This window comes from Rhineura floridana, chromosome 2 (assembly GCF_030035675.1).
Source record: "Rhineura floridana isolate rRhiFlo1 chromosome 2, rRhiFlo1.hap2, whole genome shotgun sequence".
NCBI classification, from domain to species: domain Eukaryota; kingdom Metazoa; phylum Chordata; class Lepidosauria; order Squamata; family Rhineuridae; genus Rhineura; species Rhineura floridana.
Window position 1 is genome coordinate 240,048,351 of NC_084481.1, and position 20,270 is coordinate 240,068,620.

A 20,270-nucleotide genomic window follows, 5' to 3' on the forward strand; every position below is an offset into this window, starting at 1 on the left:
GCAAAAACAAGGCCAGGAGCAGACTACGGTACAGATCATCAACTGGTAATATCGAAAATCATAGAATCATAGAGTAGTAGAGTTGGAAGGGGCCTATAAGGCCGTCAAGTCCAACCCCCTGGCTCAATGCAGGAATCCAAATCAAAGCATTCCCGACAGATGGCTGTCCAGCTGCCTCTTGAATGCCTCAAGTGTTGGAGAGCCTACCACTTCCCTAGGTAGTCCACAGAATAATCAAAACATTAGTTTTCATTGAGGTTAATTAAACCTTCTTGCTTTAGAGCTGGCCTTGCCCAAGATAAACAGGAAAGAGGGGCTGGCTTTAAGCTGCGTGTTGGAGCAGGCGGGCACCATTTTTCTGCCTTCAGTGACTACTTTTTTCTGTCATCTTTAAAACTGGACTCCAATGCAGAATAGAGAGAAGTTGTTCTGATTTTTTTTATCCCGGGCAAAGCAAAGTATTGCTCAGTTAACACTGTCTTGTGGTTGATTCATTGTGTTGCAGGTGGAAACTTGGAAACGTATAGAATAATAGGGCTCCATCTCAGAAATGGAGTAAATGGAGGGTTTCCAACCACGTGCTTGTCTTGCAATGCTGTTGGAGGAAAGAGAGGGAATTTGCAGGCAGGAAGAGGAAATGCCTGTCATAGAATCATAGAATAGTAGAGTTGGAAGGGGCCTATAAGGCCATCAAGTCCAACCCCCTGCTCAATGTAGGAATCCAAATCAAAGCATTCCCGACAGATGGCTGTCCAGCTGCCTCTTGAATGCCTCCAGTGATGGAGAGCCCACTACCTCTCTAGGTGATTGATTCCACTGTCGTATGGCTCTAACAGTTAGGACGTTTTTCCTGATGTTCAGTCAAAATCTGGCTACCTACAACTTGAGCCCATTATTCTGTGTCCTGCACTCTGGGATGATCGAGAAGAGATTCCGGGTCTCCTCTGTGTGACAACCTTTCATGTACTTGAAAAATGCTCTCATATCTCTCCTCAGTCTTCTCTTCTCCAGGCTAAACATGCCCAGTTCTTTCAGTCTCTCCTCATAGGGCTTGGTTTCCAGTCCCCTGATCATCCTTGTTGTCCTCCGCTGAACCTGTTCCAGTTTGTCTGCATCCTCCTTGAAATGCAGAGACCAGAACTGGACGCAGTATTCAAGATGAGGCCTAACCAGTGCTGAATAGAGGGGAAGTAATACTTCATGCGATTTGGAAACTATACTTCTAGCAATACAGCCTAAAATAGCATTTGCCTTCTTTGCAGACACATCACATTGTTTGCTCATATTCAGCTTGTGATCAATGACAATTCCAAGTATCCCCCATTTTATAACTGTGCATTTGGTTTCTTTTTCCTAGGTGTAGAACTTTGCATTTATCCCTGTTGCATTCCATTCTGTTGTTTTCAGCCCAATGCTCCAGCCTATCAAGGTCCTTTTGAATTTTGTTTCTGTCTTCCACGGTATTAGCTGTGCCCCCCAATTTTGTATCATCTGGAAATTTGATAAGCATGCTCTGTACCTCCTCATCCAAGTCGTTAATAAAAATGTTGAAGAGCACTGGGCCCAGGACCAATCCCTGTGGTACCCCACTTGTTACTTCCGCCCAGTTTGAGAAGGACCCATTGATAAGCACTCTTGGAGTACGATTCTGGAGCCAACTGTGGATCCACCTGATACTTGTTTCATCCAGCCCACATTTAGCTAGCTTGCTAATCAGAATATCATGGGGCACTTTGTTAAAAGCTTTGCTGAAGTCGAGATATATTATGTCCACAGCATTCCCACAGTCTACAAGGGAGGTTACCTGATCAAAAAACAAGATAAGATTAGTTGGGCAGGATTTTTCTTCATAAATCTATGTTGGCTTCTAGTAATCACTGCATTGTTTTCAAGGTGCTTACAGATTGACTGCTTTATAATCTGCTCCAGAGTTTTTCCAGGGATTGATGTTGGGCTGACTGGTCTGTAGTTCCCCAGTTCCTCCTTTTTGCCCTTTTTGAAGATAGGGACAGCATTAGCTCTCCTCCAGTAATCCTCCGGCAATTTACCAGTCCTCCACGGTTTCACAAAGATAATAGACAATGGTTCTGAGAGTTCTTCAGACAGTTCCTTCAATACTCTAGGATGCAGTTTATCGGACCCTACCAATTTGAACTCATTCAAAGTGATTAGGTATTCCTTGACCGTTTGTCTATCAATCTTGAGCTCCAATGCTGCCCCTTCCACTTCACGTCTCCTGGAGGGTCATAGACCTTATTTTGGGTCTATGACTGAGCCAAAGTAGGAACTGAGAACTTCTGCCTTTTCTTTGTCATCTGTTATCATTTTGCCATCCTCACTGAGTAGCTGTGCCACCATTTCTTTTCTGTCTTTTACTTTGCATGTACCTGAAGGAAGTTTTTTTGTTGCTTTTAACATCTCTCGCTAACCTCAGCTCATTGTCAGGTTAGCCTTCCTTACACCATCCCTGAAATTCCGAGACACCTGCCTGTACTCTTCCTTTGTGGCCTGGCCTTCTTTCTACTTCCTGTATGTCTCCTTGTTTGGTTTCAGGCCATCTCTAAGCTTTTTGTGAAGCCACATTGTTGGAATTGCTTGCCATTGCGCTTTTAGAATTTCCTTTTTTAGAAACTCCCACCCATCTTGGACTCCTTTTCTCATTAGGGTGGTTTGCACCTTACTTAAAATGTTCTGAGTTTATTAAAATCAGCTTTTCTGAAGTCCAGGGTGCGCGTATCGCTACTCTCAGCTTTTGCTTCTGTTAAAATCAAGAATTCACATATGGTGTGGTCACTTTCCCCCAGAGTTCCCGTAACTGCCACTTCATCCACCAAATCATCTCTATTGGTTAGAATCAAGTCCAGGATAGCTGATCCTCCGGTTGCTTCCTCCACTTTCTCCAACACAAGTCAGAAATTTCTTGGAGGGGCCGTGTTTGGCAGAGTTTGTCTCCCAACAGATATCAGGATAATTGAAGTCCCCCATTGCTACTACATCATGCCTCCTCGAAACATTGGCAATTTGCTTTTCAAAAGTTACATTCTTGTCTTCTCCTTGATTGGGTGGTCGGTAGTAGACTCCAAGCACCACATTCCTTTTATTACTTGCCCCATTATTTTTAATCCAGATACTCTCAGTGGAGTACCAAGCTCATCTTCCTGTATTTCTGTGCAGGGATATATATTTTTAACATATAGCGCAACTCCATCTCCCTTTTTATTCCTTCTGTTCTTTTTGAACAAGTTATATCTGCTCTGCTCAGTAAGGAGTCAGGAAACAGAATGAAAGTCCCAGCACACACAGCTGCTGCTTGTTGCCTTCAGCAGTTTTCAGGCCACTCCCCTTCAGCCAATAGCTATCAGCCACACCCCTTCTACTCAAGCTGCAATAGAGCCCTTCAGAACACACAGCTTCACAGCCCTCTTGGCCTTTTTCTTTTCCTCACCACAGCTCCTTTGTCAAACTCCTTTTGCTCTCCCTGTTTGCTCACTCTATTCGCTCACTCTCTGAAAGCTGGCTTGCTTGTATCCCCTGTCCCGTGGACCAGCTGAGACAGCTCCCTCTGCTCTGCTCAGTTAGGAGTCAGGAAACAGAATGAGTAAAGAACAACAAAGCGATCATAATGCCAAAATGCAATAACATCCCAGAAGAATATAAAGATCAAATAAGGAAGAGATTTGAGGCTTTAAACTTAGTTGACAGAGAACCAGAAGGACTATGGATTGAAATCAGAGACAGTACCAGGGAATAGACAATAATGATTCGATCATTAGGAATATAGACAGTGGGGTGTGTGATGGGTGTGTAGACCGCAAGGTGATTTGCCTGCCTGGTGCGAAGGTTGCGGATATCGCCCGTCGCTTAGATAGTTTGGTAGACAGTGCTGGGGAGGAGTCAGTGGCCGTGGTGCACGTTGGCACCAACGACATGGGGAAATGCAGCCGTGAGGTCCTGGAAGCAAAATTTAGGTTGCTAGGTAGGATGCTGAAAGCCAGGAACTCCAAGGTGGCTTTCTCTGAAATGCTACCGGTTCCACGCGCAGGACCAGCCAGACAGCCACAGCTCTGTAGTCTCAATGCATGGATGAGAAGATGGTGTCAGGAGGAGGGGTTTGGATTTGTTAGGCACTGGGGAACATTTTGGGAGAAGCCAGGGCTGTACAAAAGGGATGGGCTCCACTTGAACCAGAATGGAACCAGACTGCTGGCACTTAAAATTAAAAAAGTGGCAGAGCAGCTTTTAAACTGACTGAGGGGGGAAACCCGACAGGAGCTGAGGAAGGTCCGGTTCAGAATAAACCTCCCCCCTGGGATAAAGACCAAAGAAATGAGGAGATTTTAAAAGGGGTAGGCCTAGAAGTAGGCATTGTGAGAGCAGGGGCACAGGATATCAATTCAAAAGGGCCAAATTACCACAGGCCAAATGAAAAGTGCCAAAGACACTTGAAGAGAGACACTGCTTACAAGTGCCTGTACGCTAATGCTAGGAGCCTCCGAACCAAGATGGGAGAACTGGAGTGCTTGGTCTTAGAGGAGAGCATTGATATAGTGAGCATAACCGAGACCTGGTGGAATGGAGAAAACCAGTGGGATACGGTTATCCCTGGATATAAACTATATCGGAAAGACAGGGAAGGACGTATTGGTGGCGGTGTCAATCTATACGTGAAAGAAGGCATTGAATCCAGCAAGCTTGAAACCCCCAAAGAGGCAGACTCCTCCACAGAATCGTTGTGGGTGGTGATACCATGCCCCAGGAGGCATTTAATACTGGGAACGATCTATCGTCCCCCTGATCAACATGCTCAGGGAGACCTGGAGATGAGATATGAAATTGAGGAAGCATCCAAACTAGGAAATGTGGTAGTAATGGGTGACTTCAACTACCCGGACATAGACTGGCTGTATATGTGTTCCAGTCACAACAAAGAAGCAAAATTTCTAGATATTCTAAATGACTATTCCCTAGACCAGTTGGTCATGGAACCGACCAGAGGGACGGCAACCCGGGACTTAATCCTCAGTGGGGACCGGGACCTGGTGCAAGATGTAAGTGTTGTTGAACCGATTGGGAGCAGAGACCATAGTGCTATTAAATTAAACATACATGTAAATGGCCAATTGCCAAGAAAATCCAACATGGTCACATTTAACTTCAAAGGAGGAAACTTCACAAAAATGAGGGGATTGGTAAAAAGAAAGCGGAAAAACAAAGTCCAGAGGGTGACATCACTCGAAAATGCTTGGAAATTGTTTAAAAACACTATATTAGAAGTGCAACTGGAGTGCATACCGCAGATCAGAAAAGGTACCACCAGGGCCAAGAAGATGCCAGCATGGTTAACGAGCAAAGTCAAGGAAGCGCTCAGAGGCAAAAAGTCTTCCTTCAGAAAATGGAAGTCTTGTCTGAATAAAGAAAATAAAAAGGAACACAAACTCTGGCAAAAGAAATGCAAGAAGACAACAAGGGATGCTGAAAAAGAATTTGAGGAGCACATTACTATGAACATAAAAACCAACAAGAAGAAATTCTATAAATACATTCAAAGCAGGAGACCATCTAGGGAGGCGATTGGACCCTTGGATGATAAGGGAATCAAAGGTGTACTAAAGAATGATAAGGAGATTGCAGAGAAGCTAAATGAATTCTTTGCATCTGTCTTCACAGTGGAAGATATAGGGCAGATCCCTGAACCTGAACTAACATTTGCAGGAATGGATTCTGAGGAACTGAGACAAATAGTGGTAACGAGAGAGGAAGTTCTAGGCTTAATAGACAATATAAAAACTGACAAATCACCGGGCCCGGATAGCATTCACCCAAGAGTTCTCAAAGAACTCAAATGTGGAATTGCTGATCTGCTAACTAAAATATGTAACTTGTCCCTCAGGTCCTCCTCCGTGCCTGAGGACTGGAAAGTGGCAAATGTAACGCCAATCTTCAAAAAGGGATCCAGGGGGGATCCCGGAAATTTCAGGCCAGTTAGCTTAACCTCTGTCCCTGGAAAACTGGTAGAAAGTATTATTAAAGCTAGATTAACTAAGCACATAGAAGAACAAGCCTTGCTGAAGCAGAGCCAGCATGGCTTCTGCAAGGGAAAGTCTTGTCTCAGTAACCTATTAGAATTCTTTGAGAGTATCAACAAGCATATAGATAGAGGTGATCCAGTGGACATAGTGTTCTTAGACTTTCAAAAAGCTTTTGACAAGGTACCTCACCAAAGACTTTTGAGGAAGCTTAGCAGTCATGGAATAAGAGGAGAGGTCCTCTTGTGGATAGGAATTGGTTAAAAAGCAGAAAGCAGAAAGTAGGAATAAATGGACAGTTCTCCCAATGGAGAACTGTAGAAAGTGGAGTCCCTCAAGGATTGGTATTGGGACCTGTACTTTTTAACTTGTTCGTTAATGACCTAGAGTTAGGAGTGAGCAGTGAAGTGGCCAAGTTTGCTGACGATACTAAATTGTTCAGGGTTGTTAAAACAGATTACGAAGAGCTCCAAAAAGACCTCTTCAAACTGAGTGAATGGGCGGAAAAATGGCAAATGCAATTCAATATAAACAAGTGTAAAATTATGCATATTGGAGCAAAAAATCTTAATTTCACATATACGCTCATGGGGTCTGAACTGGCGGTGACCGACCAGGAGAGAGACCTCGGGGTTGTAGTGGACAGCATGATGAAAATGTCGACCCAGTGTGCGGCAGCTGTGAAAAAGGCAAATTCCATGCTAGCGATAATTAGGAAAGGTATTGAAAATAAAACAGCCGATATCATAATGCCGTTGTATAAATCTATGGTGCATTTGGAATACTGTGTACAGTTCTGGTCGCCTCATCTCAAAAAGGATATTCTAGAGTTGGAAAAGGTTCAGAAGAGGGCAACCAGAATGATCAAGGGGATGGAGCGACTCCCTTACGAGGAAAGGTTGCAGCATTTGGGGCTTTTTAGTTTAGAGAAAAGGCAGGTCAGAGGAGACATGATAGAAGTGTATAAAATTATGCATGGCATTGAGAAAGTGGATAGAGAAAAGTTCTTCTCCCTCTCTCATAATACTAGAACTTGTGGACATTCAAAGAAGCTGAATGTTGGAAGATTCAGGACAGACAAAAGGAAGTACTTCTTTACTCAGCGCATAGTTAAACTATGGAATTTGCTCCCACAAGATGCGGTAATGGCCACCAGCTTGGACGGCTTTAAAAGAAGATTAGACAAATTCATGGAGGACAGGGCTATCAATGGCTACTAGCCGTGATGGCTGTGCTCTGCCAGCCTATTCAGAGGCAGCATGCTTCTGAAAACCAGTTGCCGGAAGCCTCAGGAGGGGAGAGTGTTCTTGCACTCGGGTCCTACTTGTGGGCTTCCCCCAGGCACCTGGTTGGCCACTGTGAGAACAGGATGCTGGACTAGATGGGCCACTGACCTGATCCAGCAGGCTCTTCTTATGTTCTTATGTTCTTACTTCCAATATACAAATTTATACAGATCTCATCCCTCCAAATTTAACATTTATTTTATTTATTTTTTATTTATTTTATTTTATTCGATTTTTATACTGCCCAAAGCCAGAGGCTCTCTGGGCGGTGCACAGCATAGAGTAAATACAATACAATAAATACAATAAAATAACGATAGGACACTAAAAACATACATTTTAAGCATTTAACAGCCTGGTATATATTAACAGTAATACAATATATTAAAATGCCAGGGAAAATAAAAAGGTTTTAACCTGGCGCCGAAAGGATAGAAGTGTAGGCGCCAGGCACACCTCGTCGAGAAGACTATTCCATAATATGCATATTGGAGCAAAAAATCTTCATTTCACATATAAGCTCATGGGGTCTGAACTGGCGGTGACCAACCAGGACAGAGACCTCAGGGTTGTAGTGGACAACACGATGAAAATGTCGACCCAGTGTGTGGCAGCTGTGAAAAAGGCAAATTCCATGCTAGGGATAATTAGGAAAGGTATTGAAAATAAAACAGTCGATATCATCAGTTCTGGTCGCCTCATCTCAAAAAGGATATGATAGAGTTGGAAAAGGTTCAGAAGAGGGCAACCAGAATGATCAAGGGGATGGAGCGACTCTCTTATGAGGAAAGTCTGCAGCATTTGGGGCTTTTTAGTTTAGAGAAAAGGCGGGTCAGAGGAGACATGATAGAAGTGTATAAAATTATGCATGGCATTGAGAAAGTGAATAAAGAAAAGTTTTTCTCCCTCTCTCACAATACTAGAACTCGTGGACATTCAAAGAAGCTGAATGTTGGAAGATTCAGGACAGACAGAAGGAAGTACTTCTTTACTCAGCGCATAGTTAAACTATGGAATTTGCTCCCACAAGACGCAGAAATGGCCACCAGCTTGGATGGCTTTAAAAGAAGATTAGACAAATTCATGGAGGACAGGGCTATCAATGGCTACTAGCCATGATGGCTGTGCTGTGCCAACCTAGTCAGACGCAGTATGTTTCTGAAAACCAGTTGCCGGAAGCCTCAGATGGGGAGAGTGTTCTTGCACTCGGGTCCTGCTTGTGGGCTTCCCCCGGGCACCTGGTTGGCCACTGTGAGAACAGGATGCTGGACTAGATGGGCCACTGGCCTGATCCAGCAGGCTCTTCTTATGTTCTCAGATACTCACTCCCATTTCTGCTACATTCCTCTTTTTCAATGTAATATCAGTAGACATCTGGTCAACTGTATGGAAAAGAAAATGGTAAAGCTGTTGTAAGCAGCTGTTAGTCCTTTGCACTAGTGGACAGTTTAAATATTGTACCGTAACAATATTATGCCTTGTTTTCATCTATTAATGACAAGAAGGTAGGATCACACAAAATTGAGATGGTTGGTAAAATACTGGAATTCCACATTTTTTTAATGACCTGGATGAGGAGGTGCAGGGAATGCTTATCAAATCTGCAGAATCGGGAAAGATAGCTAATACCCCTGAGGACAGAAACAATGCCAATTAGCATCTTCAGTAGATGGATGAACTGCCTTCAAGTCGATCCTGACTTATGGCTACCCTATGAATAAGGTTTTCATGGTAAGCGGTATTCAAAGGAGGGTTACCATTGCCTCCTTCTGAGGCTAGTCCTCTCCTCCCTAGCTGGCTCAGGCCTGCTCAGCTTGCCACAGCTGCACAAGCCAGCCCCTTCTTTGTCCGCAACTGCCAGCTGGGGGGCAACTGAGCTCCTTGGGACTCTGCCGCTTGCGGGATTTGAACTCACAGACTCTGGACTCCCAGCCAGGCTCTCCTCCCCACTGTGCTGTACCAGCTGTAGCTACCCATAAATATAGAGGCTGCAGAGCTGTGTCTCCAAATAAGCAGCTCCTTCGCTTCCTCTTGTGACCAATGTTTTCCCTTTATTGGTGCAGCTGCAGGAGCAACAGGATGCTTAGGCTGTCGCCGTTTGCACAGCAGCAGCGCTTAGAGGATAGATGCACATGTAACCCCCACAACCTTGTTTTAGTTGGTTCAGTCTGGTGGGTGGGGCTTCGTAGCAGAAAAACCCTGTTTGAAGAAGAAAGCGAGTGTGGAGCAGAAAAGTTGGTCCTGGGTATGGCTGTTAGGGAAGCTATTATTTAGCTGGTCTTTAACCCCTTGATTAAGGGCCTTGCTGCATCTGTGGACTTTCCGGGCCTGAGCAGCAGGTTAGACCGATTCATGTCCTGAAGATTAAGAAAAAGAACTTTTCAGTTGATTGCAAAGATATTTTGCCAAAAAAAGAAAGGACATGTGGACAAGGATTTTTTAAGTATTTGGAAGCTGAGAACCATATAAAACTGTGTTATATTTAATGTTATGTTTTCTTTATGAAAAAAAGTTCACAAGTTATTCATGGAATCTTTGCAAATTCATTTCGTTTTTGGCCCGTAAGAACCTGCAAGAAATTACACACATACTGCAGAAGCTGCACAATGTGTTTTCCAGACCAGAGCAGCAGAAACTGGAGGAGTCAATAAGAAGTACACACACATCTGATGAGCACAAAAGTACAATGTTTGGGATTGATTTTTGTTTCTGGATCCTTCTGCAAATATGGCAGTTCAAAGAAAATGATCAGGAAACAATATGAAGAGATCTTTATATTTGCCTGAGTATTAAATTCCCCTAACCCTAAATTTTCATTGTAATCAAAAACAGCAGGTAGCTAGTCAACAATTATTTAAAAATAATGGCCACATTTCTAGACCTTGAATTGGGCCTGGAAATGAACCGGCTACCAAGGTCAATATACATATGTCTTATTAAATAATTGCTGTTATGTCAAACAACAATACAGTTAATTGAGAAAACAGCAAGAGAGAGAGAGAGAACAATAAGTGATTCCTCCATTTCCCTGAGGATGAGCCGCCTCTTTGTAATGAAGTGTTCTTCCTCCAGGATGCTCTTAAAATAACAATTTAGCTCATACAAGGACAGCACTGTAAAGAGAAGGGTTGCCATTAGAGCCCCTTTCTTCATCCAGTCTCTGGCCTCATGGGGGCCACAACTCCAGTGTTCTGGAACCGGAGGACCACATCCAGATCTGGAGAGACTCAGGGATGTCATATTGGTTTGCAGTAAGAATGGAAGGTGGGCATACTTGTTCTATTTTGTTCTTGAGGGAGCAACTGCAGATGCGAAAAGGTCCAAGAGTGACGCAGAGGATCGGAAGAGAGTGACAGTGGGATCGAACCAAAGGCCGGATCAAAACAACTGGGGATGGCTTCTTCTGAGGTGCTTCCAACAATCAGTGAGGTCTTGGGTGGTCAGGGGGGGATGGAAATGACAAAATGTAGCTTTAGTACTATATGGAGAAGTGGTCAGTTAAAGTAGAAAGGGAAGTCAAAGGGATTAGTGAGTTTCAGAAGCCCATAGAAAAAGACTTAAACTTCTAACTTTTTAAGAAAGATATAGACAAGTTGGAGTGGGTTCAGAAGAGGGCGACGAGGATGATAGCTGGTATGGAGAACAAGTCTTATGAGGAAAGGTTGAAGGAACTTGGCATGTTCAGTCTGGTGAAGAGAAGGCTGAAGGGTGACATGATTGCACTCTTTAAGTACCTGAAGGGCTGTCACATAGAGGAGGGTACAGATTTGTTCACTGCTGCCCCAGAGGGTAGGACTAGGTCTAATGGTTTTAAGTTGCAGGAGCGTAGATTCAGATTGGACATTAGAAGGAACTTCTTGACAGTAAGGGCAGTTCGGCAATGGAACCGACTGCCTAGGGAGGTGGTGGGATCCCCTTCGCTGGATGTCTTGAAGCAGAGGCTGGACAGCTATCTGCGGGAGATGCTCTAGTTGTGGATTTCCTGCTGTGAGCAGGGGGTTGGACTCGATGGCCTACAAGGCCCCTTCCAACTCTATGATTCTATGATTCTAACCCTAACCCTTAATGATGCCTAATGAACACTAATTAATAACTAATTAAGCATCATTCAGACTAATGAAGACTAGTCAGGCATTATTAAGACTTTCCTCTTCTCCCAGGCATTTTAGCATGTGTTTTAAATTGTTTTAAATTTTAAATTGTATTTTAAATTGTTTTTAAAATATGTGTTTTTAAATTGTATATTTGTTTTAATGTTTTTACTTGCTGTAAACCGCCCAGAGAGCTTTGGCTATGGGGCGGTATACAAGTTAAATAAATAAGACTAAATAAGCCGGTTGAAGCCCTTAGACATCTCCCTATGCCTGTCTGTATATCAATCTATCTGTATCTAGTTCATACTAATGAAGACTAAAAAGACCTAATTAAGACTAATTAAGCTCTTTGAATCCCTAACCTTATCTATCTATCCATCTCTATGTCTATATCTATCTATAGCGGGTAGCAGAAGTGCTATCCACTATTAAATCATATAGATAGATATTATTATAGACAGTATTATCTGTGGATTTATTATTATAGATAATATTATTGTAGTGGGCACAAAAACTGCCAAACTACCAAAACTTTGTATGCTGCAGATGGGGAGGAATTTATCAAAATTCAAATTTAGTACCGGACTTCCTGCTAATTCACACATTTCTTCCATGTTGGGATTGATCCTGCATGCTGCGGATTTGTTTGACTTCTTGCAGCACCGGAAAAACCAGCACAGAATATCTGGTTGTATTCCTTTTAACTCAGGTCAAAACTTTAGCTTTCTCCACAAGTGCAAAACAAGAAAGCATCCAGAAAGTTGGTCCACATGGAGCCCTTTCCTCCCTTTGCCCCTTTGTACCTTGTGTGTGTATGTGCGTGCATGTTCTGCTGATCAATGTGCTAAGATTGTACCCATTTCGCACTGTGTACAACTGCATAAAATTCAAAAGCACAGCGTTGTTTTATTTGTTTTGTATTATTTATTCAAAGATGGACTTAATTAATCTGATGTAGAAATTATATCATAGAATCATAAAATAGTAGAGTTGGGAGGGGCTTACAAGGCCATCAAGTCCAACCCCCTGCTCAATGCAGGAATCCAAATCAAAGCATTCCCGACAGATGGCTGTCCAGCTGCCTCTTGAATGCCTCCAGTGTCGGAGAGCCCACTACCTCTCTAGGTGATTGATTCCACTGTCGTATGGCTCTAACAGTTAGGACGTTTTTCCTGATGTCCAGTCGAAATCTGGCTTCCTGCAACTTGAGCCCATTATTTCGTGTCCTGTACTCTGGGACGATCGAGAAGAGATTCTGGCCCTCCTCTGTGTGACAACCTTTCATGTACTTGAAGAGTGCTCTCATATCTCCCCTCAGTCTTCTCTTCTCCAGGCAAACATGCCCAGTACTTTCAGTCTCTCTTCATAGGGCTTGGTTTCCAGTCCCCTGATCATCTTTGTTGCCCTCCTCTGAACCCGTTCCAGTTTGTCTGCATCCTTCTTGAAATGCGGAGACCAGAACTGGACACAGTACTCAAGATGAGGCTTAACCAGTGCTGAATAGAGGGGAACTAGTACTTTACGCGATTTGGAAACTATACTTCTGTTAATGTAGCCTAATATACCATTTGACTTTTTTGCAGCCACATCACACTGTTGGCTCATATTCAGCTTGTGATCAATGACAATTCCAAGATCCTTCTCACATGTTGCACTGCTGAGCCAAGTATCCCCCATTTTATAACTGTGCATTTGGTTTCTTTTTCCTAGGTGTAGAACTTTGCATTTATCCCTGTTGAATGTCATTCTGTTGTTTTCAGCCCAATGCTCCAGCCTATCAAGGTCCTTTTGAATTTTGTTTCTGTCTTCCACAGTATTAGCTATGCCACCCAACATTGTATCATCTGCAAATTTGATAAGCATGCTCTGTACCTCCTCATCCAAGTCGTTAATAAAAATGTTAAAGAGCACTGGGCCCAAGACCAAGCCCTGCGGTACCCTACTTGTTACTTCCGCCCAGTTTGAGAAGGACCCATTGATAAGCACTCTTGGAGTACGATTCTGGAGCCAACTGTGGATCCATCTGATAGTTGTTCCATCCAGCCCACATTTAGCTAGCTTTAATCAGAGTGTCATGGTGTACTTTGTCAAAAACTTTGCTGAAGTCGAGATATATTATGTCCACAGCATTCCCACAGTCTACAAGGGAGGTTACCCGATCAAAAAATGAGATGAGATTAGTTTGGCAGGATTTGTTCTTGATAAATCCATGTTGGCTCCTAGTAATCACTGCATTGCTTTCAAGGTGCTTACAGATTGACTGCTTTATAATCTGTTTCAGAGTTTTTCCAGGGATTGATGTTAGGCTGACTGGTCTGTAGTTCCCCGGTTCCTCCTTCTTGCCCTTTTTGAAGATAGGGACAACATTAGCTCTCCTCCAGTAATCCTGCACTTCACCAGTCCTCCATCCTTGCCAGACATTTTGTATTGGTAAAACAAGTGAACTTTATATACATAGTTCATGTTTTTCAAACAGCTTCTTATGTATATAATTCTTCTTTATATCCTGTTCAGAGCTTGGAAAAGTTACTTTTTTGAACTACAACTCCCATCAGCCCCAGCCAGCATGGCCACTGGATTGGGCTGATGGGAGTTGTAGTTCAAAAAAGTAACTTTTCCAAGCTCAGCTGTTAATTAGAATTAAAATGTTCTGTTCCTGAGAAACATTAGACCAGGGCTCCATTGTTTGCATAGATGCTGGCTGAAGATACGTTGCTGGAGGCATTTATGTAAGAAGTGAGATTAATGCTGTGTAAATCAGACACTGGTACCACTAAACTCTGTTTAAGACAGAGTTTTGTTTTGTTTGTTCTGTTCTTTACTCAACACAAGTACTTTGGAAACCCAGTGTATTTCTTTCTTGCTACAATTTAAGGTGGCCATCTTGCTCATGTCAAAGCTGCCTTCACTCTCCCTAGCATCAAAATGGCTAGTCTGCAAGAGTACCTGTCTGAAAGTTGCATCTATATGTGCAGTAAAAACGAAGTCACAGAGAGAAGCATTCTTGGTCCCTCAATTGTCAAACTCATAAGTTTTTCTATGGGATAGAACAGTAGAGTTGGAAGGGGCCTCTAAGACCATTGAGTCCAACCCCCTGCTCAATGCTGTGTAAAAACTGTGTAACTTAAACAGACTTTTGGTAGCTGGTAAGAAGTTGAATACTATTGGAGGTCGCTGATTCATAGGGTCGCCATAAGTCTTAATCGACTTGAAGGCACATAACACACACACACACATTTTTATCCCATCCTTCCTCCTAAGAGCCTAGGAAGGCTTACATCAGCCTTCACTTGTGCCCCTCAAATGTTTTTGACCAACTCCCATCATCCCCAGTCAGCATATGCATCAGGTTGACAAAGACTGCCTTGCATGGTTATCTCCTGCATCCCCTTTTTATTCCTGTACCCCCTTTGATCCTCACAACAACTCAGAAACTATGACTGAATGGCATGCCTTGATTTGGTATTGTAGTGACAATGTTCAAAAATACAAGCTACAGATATTAAAAATCCTAGCAGTTATTCTGCTACATATGAGATTTTTAGACAATTGTTATATTTGAATTTGCCCTGCTCTGCTCCAAACTAATGCTATGTTATATCCTAATCATTTTACCTTATCCTTGTTGCTATGCTTCCAGAGGGTGACTTCTCAGAAGCCACGTAATAAGCTTCAAGGCTAAACTTGAAGAGAGCTAAACTTGAATCTTGCCTGTGCAGACCCAACATTGTAGCCCAGAGTAGTTCCATGGCAGAGTACCCATCTTGCCCACAAAAAAGATCTACTAAAAGGCGGATAACTGTTTCCTTCTCTCTGGTGTGGCTTTGAGATACACCTCTTGTTTCTGAGGAGATTAAAAGGATAGCTTTCCCCTAAGCAAAAAATTAATAATTGATTGTGCATTTGCTTTCACTAGAAAAGTAAAGACTTAGCTTCTCAGTTATAAAGCTATGAAAATGTTAAAAGCATAGAACTAAAACATTGCATAAAAAAATTAAATATCAGGATAAAAACAAAACAAAAACTAATTAAATGCATTGCTTTCATAAATAAACCTTTTCAGCTGACCAGATTTCTATAAAGTGCATATTAAAGCAAATTGTTTCAGATTCACCAAAGTAAACATTTTATCACAAACCAGTCACCTAAACAGCCTTTAACTGAATTTGTTTGAATTTTGAGTAACTTGATTCTAATCCAAAGGTTTGGTGTTCAGTATTTATTGTTGGAGTAAACAAATATTGCGTAGTTACTTTCAGGGATATTTGGGGAATATCCCATGTACCTGTTTACCATGATGTAACTTCCTAATGGGTGGGGTTTAGTTACCTGACTTCCTCCTCCTTTGTCCTGGGGGATTTTTGAATATTCTCCATTGCTGATCTATCCACCATTGAGAGAGGCTGCATGGCACAGATGCTCTATCTGAGAGCATCCATACCAAAGACTAAGATGGACTGAGACTATTTTTCTTTCATCTAAGATAGAACCTATGTTTCTAAAAATATGAAGAATTTGTGAGTAAACATTCCTTTTCTTTTACCTAAAGGATTGTGTCTGTTATTTATATAGAGAAAGGTGGGGCTGGTTTATATTCTTATTCTGCTGCTTGTATTTTTACAACTCTGCTAAGAAATAGGACCAACCAAATTAGTTCCTATTTCTGTGTGTATTTTTATAATACTGAACATTTATAACATACTGATTCATCTTTCATGGTTTGCTTATACAGTACATGGCAAAACAAGACACTGGCTAGTTGCTATATATTGCTTGATTGTTAGTCATACATCTGACACAGGCAACCACTATCTCCTTTAAAGCAGAGAAGTTTTAAAGCTTATACATCACTAATGCTCCTCCACCCTTCTGTTGGTAGGGATGTAGAAGAAAAGGATGGAGTTGTGAAGTAGTGGACATCCATCAGATTAATAAAATAAGTCAAAATATTAGTCCTGATCTCAAAATGTTGCTATTAGACATTTTTTTTATCAGTTAACATAAGGTTCTTTTTCACGAGACTATATCTTGTCCTAGTTGTGTACATGGAAATTGCTCACCTGGGAAATGTACAGTCACTTAATGTACAGTTGTAATCAGTGTATTTGGGAACTTGCTTTACTGGAAAAATGAATGCACCAGTCATAAGAACATAAGAACATAAGAAGAGCCTGCTGGATCAGGCCAGTGGCCCATCTAGTCCAGCATCCTGTTCTCACAGTGGCCAACCAGGTGCCTGGGGGAAGCCTGCAAGCAGGACCCGAGTGCAAGAACACTCTCCCCTCCTGAGGCTTCCGGCAACTGGTTTTCAGAAGCATGCTGCCTCTGGCTAGGGTGGCAGAGCACAGCCATCATGGCTAGTAGCCATTGATAGCCCTGTCCTCCATGAATTTGTCTAATCTTCTTTTAAAGCCGTCCAAGCTGGTGGCCATTACTGCATCTTGTGGGAGCAAATTCCATAGTTTAACTATGTGCTGAGTAAAGAAGTACTTCCTTTTGTCTGTCCTGAATCTTCCAACATTCAGCTTCTTTGAATGTCCACGAGTTCTAGTATTATGAGAGAGGGAGAAGAACTTTTCTCTATCCACTTTCTCAATGCCATGCATAACTATATACACTTCTATCATGTCTCCTCTGACCCGCCTTTTCTCTAAACTAAAAAGCCCCAAATGCTGGAACCTTTCCGCGTAAGGGAGTCGCTCCATCCCCTTGATCATTCTGGTTGCCCTCTTCTGAACCTTTTCCAACTCTATAATATCCTTTTTGAGATGAGGCGACCAGAACTGTACACAGTATTCCAAATGCGGCTGCACCATAGATTTATACAATGGCATTATGATATCGGCTGTTTTATTTTCAATACCTTTCCTAATTATTGCTAGCATGGAATTTGCCTTTTTCACAGCTGCCGCACACTGGGTCGACATATTCATCATGCTGTCCACTACAACCCCGAGGTCTCTCTCCTGGTCGGTCACCGCCAGTTCAGACCCCATGAGCGTATATGTGAAATTAAGATTTTTTGCTCCAATATGCATAATTTTACACTTGTTTATATTGAATTGCATTTGCCATTTTTCCGCCCATTCACTCAGTTTGGAGAGGTCTTTTTGGAGCTCTTCGCAATCCCTTTTTGTTTTAACAACCCTGAACAATTTAGTGTCGTCAGCAAACTTGGCCACTTCACTGCTCACTCCTAATTCTAGGTCATTAATGAACAAGTTGAAAAGTACAGGTCCCAATACCGATCCTTGAGGGACTCCACTTTCTACAGCCCTCCATTGGGAGAACTGTCCGTTTATTCCTACTCTCTGCTTTCTGCTTCTTAACCAATTCCTTATCCACAAGAGGACCTCTCCTCTTATTCCATGACTGCTAAGCTTCCTCAGAAGCCTTTGGTGAGGTACCTTGTCAAAAGCTTTTTGAAAGTCTAAGTACACTATGTCCTCTGGATCACCTCTATCTATATGCTTGTTGACACTCTCAAAGAATTCTAATAGGTTACTGAGACAGGACTTTCCCTTGCAGAAGCCATGCTGGCTCTGCTCAGCAAGGCTTGTTCTTATATGTGCTTGGTTAATCTAGCTTTAATAATACTTTCTACCAGTTTTCCAGGGAGAGAAGTTAAGCTAACTGGCCTGTAATTTCCGGGATCCCCTCTGGATCCCTTTTTGAAGATTGGTGTTACATTTGCCACTTTCCAGTCCTCAGGCACGGAGGAGGACCCGAGGGACAAGTTACATATTTTAGTTAGCAGATCAGCAATTTCACCTTTGAGTTCTTTGAGAACTCTCGGGTGGATGCCATCCGGGCCCGGTGATTTGTCAGTTTTTATATTGTCCATTAAGCTTAGAACTTCCTCTCTCGTTACCACTATTTGTCTCAGTTCCTCAGAATCCCTTCCTGCAAATGTTAGTTCAGGTTCAGGGATCTGCCCTATATCTTCCACTGTGAAGACAGATGCAAAGAATTCATTTAGCTTCTCTGCAATCTCCTTATCATTCTTTAGTACACCTTTGACTCCCTTATCATCCAAGGGTCCAATTGTCTCCCTAGATGGTCTCCTGCTTTGAATGTATTTATAGAATTTTTTGTTGTTGGTTTTTATGTTCTTAGCAATGTGCTCCTCAAATTCTTTTTTAGCATCCCTTATTGTCTTCTTGCATTTCTTTTGCCAGAGTTTGTGTTCTTTTTTATTTTCTTCATTCGGACAAGACTTCCATTTTCTGAAGGAAGACTTTTTGCTTCTAAGAGCTTCCTTGACTTTGCTCGTTAACCATGCTGGCATCTTCTTGGCCCTGGCGGTACCTTTTCTGATCTGCGGTATGCACTCCAGTTGAGCTTCTAATATAGTGTTTTTAAACAACTTCCAAGCATTTTCGAGTGATGTGACCCTATGGACTTTGTTTTTCAGCTTTCTTTTTACCAATCCCCTCATTTTTGTGAAGTTTCCTCTTTTGAAGTCAAATGTGACCGTGTTGGATTTTCTTGGCAATTGGCCATTTACATGTATGTTTAATTTAATAGCACTGTGGTCACTGCTCCCAATCGGTTCAACAACACTTACATCTCGCCCCAGGTCCCGGTCCCCACTGAGGATTAAGTCCAGGGTTGCCGTCCCTCTGGTCGGTTCCATGACCAACTGATCTAGGGAATAGTCATTTAGAATATCTAGAAACTTTGCTTCTTTGTCATGACTGGAACACATATGCAGCCAGTCTATGTCCGGGTAGTTGAAGTCACCCATTACTACCACATTTCCTAGTTTGGATGCTTCCTCAATTTCATATCTCATCTCAAGGTCTCCCTGAACATTTTGATCAGGGGGACGATAGATCGTTCCCAGTATTAAGTCCCTCCTGGGGCACGGTATCACCACCCACAACGATTCTGTGGAGGAGTCTGCCTGTTTTGGGGTTTCGAGCTTGCTGGATTCAATGCCTTCTTTCACGTATAGAGCGACTCCGCCACCAATACGTCCTTCCCTGTCCTTCCGATATAGTTTATATCCAGGGATAACCGTATCCCACTGGTTTTCTCCATTCCACCAGGTCTCAGTTATGCTCACTATATCAATGCTCTTCTCTAAGACCAAGCACTCCAGTTCTCCCATCTTGGTTCGGAGGCTGCTAGCATTAGCGTACAGGCACTTGTAAGCAGTGTCTCTCTTCAAGTGTCTTTGGCACTTGTGGTTAGGCCTGTGGTAATTTTGCTCTTCTGAATTTATATCCTGTGCCCCTGCTCTCACAATGCCTACTTCTAGGCCTACCCCTTTTAAAATTTCATCATTTCTTTGGTTTTTATCCCAGGGGGGAGGTTTATTCCGAACCGGACCTTTCTCAGCTCCTGTCGGGTTTCCCCCCTCAGTCAGTTTAAAAGCTGCTCTGCTACCTTTTTAATTTTAAGTGCCAGCAGTCTGGTTCCATTCTGGTTCAAGTGGAGCCCGTCCCTTTTGTACAGGCCCGGCTTGTTCCAAAATGTTTCCCAGTGCCTAACAAATCCGGACCCTTCCACCCAACACCATTGTCTCATCCACGCATTGAGACTGCGAAGCTGGTCCTGTCTGGCTGGTCCTGCACGTGGAACCGGTAGCATTTCAGAGAAAGCCACCTTGGAGGTCCTGGCTTTCAGCATCCTACCTAGCAACCTAAATTTTGCTTCCAGGACCTCACGGCTGCATTTCCCCATGTCGTTGGTGCCAACGTGCACCACGACCACTGACTCCTTCCCAGCACTGTCTACCAAACTATCTAAACGACGGGCGATATCCGCAACCTTCGGACCAGGCAGGCAAAACACCTTGCGGTCTACACGCCCATCACACACCCCACTGTCTATGTTCCTAATGATCGAATCACCCACTA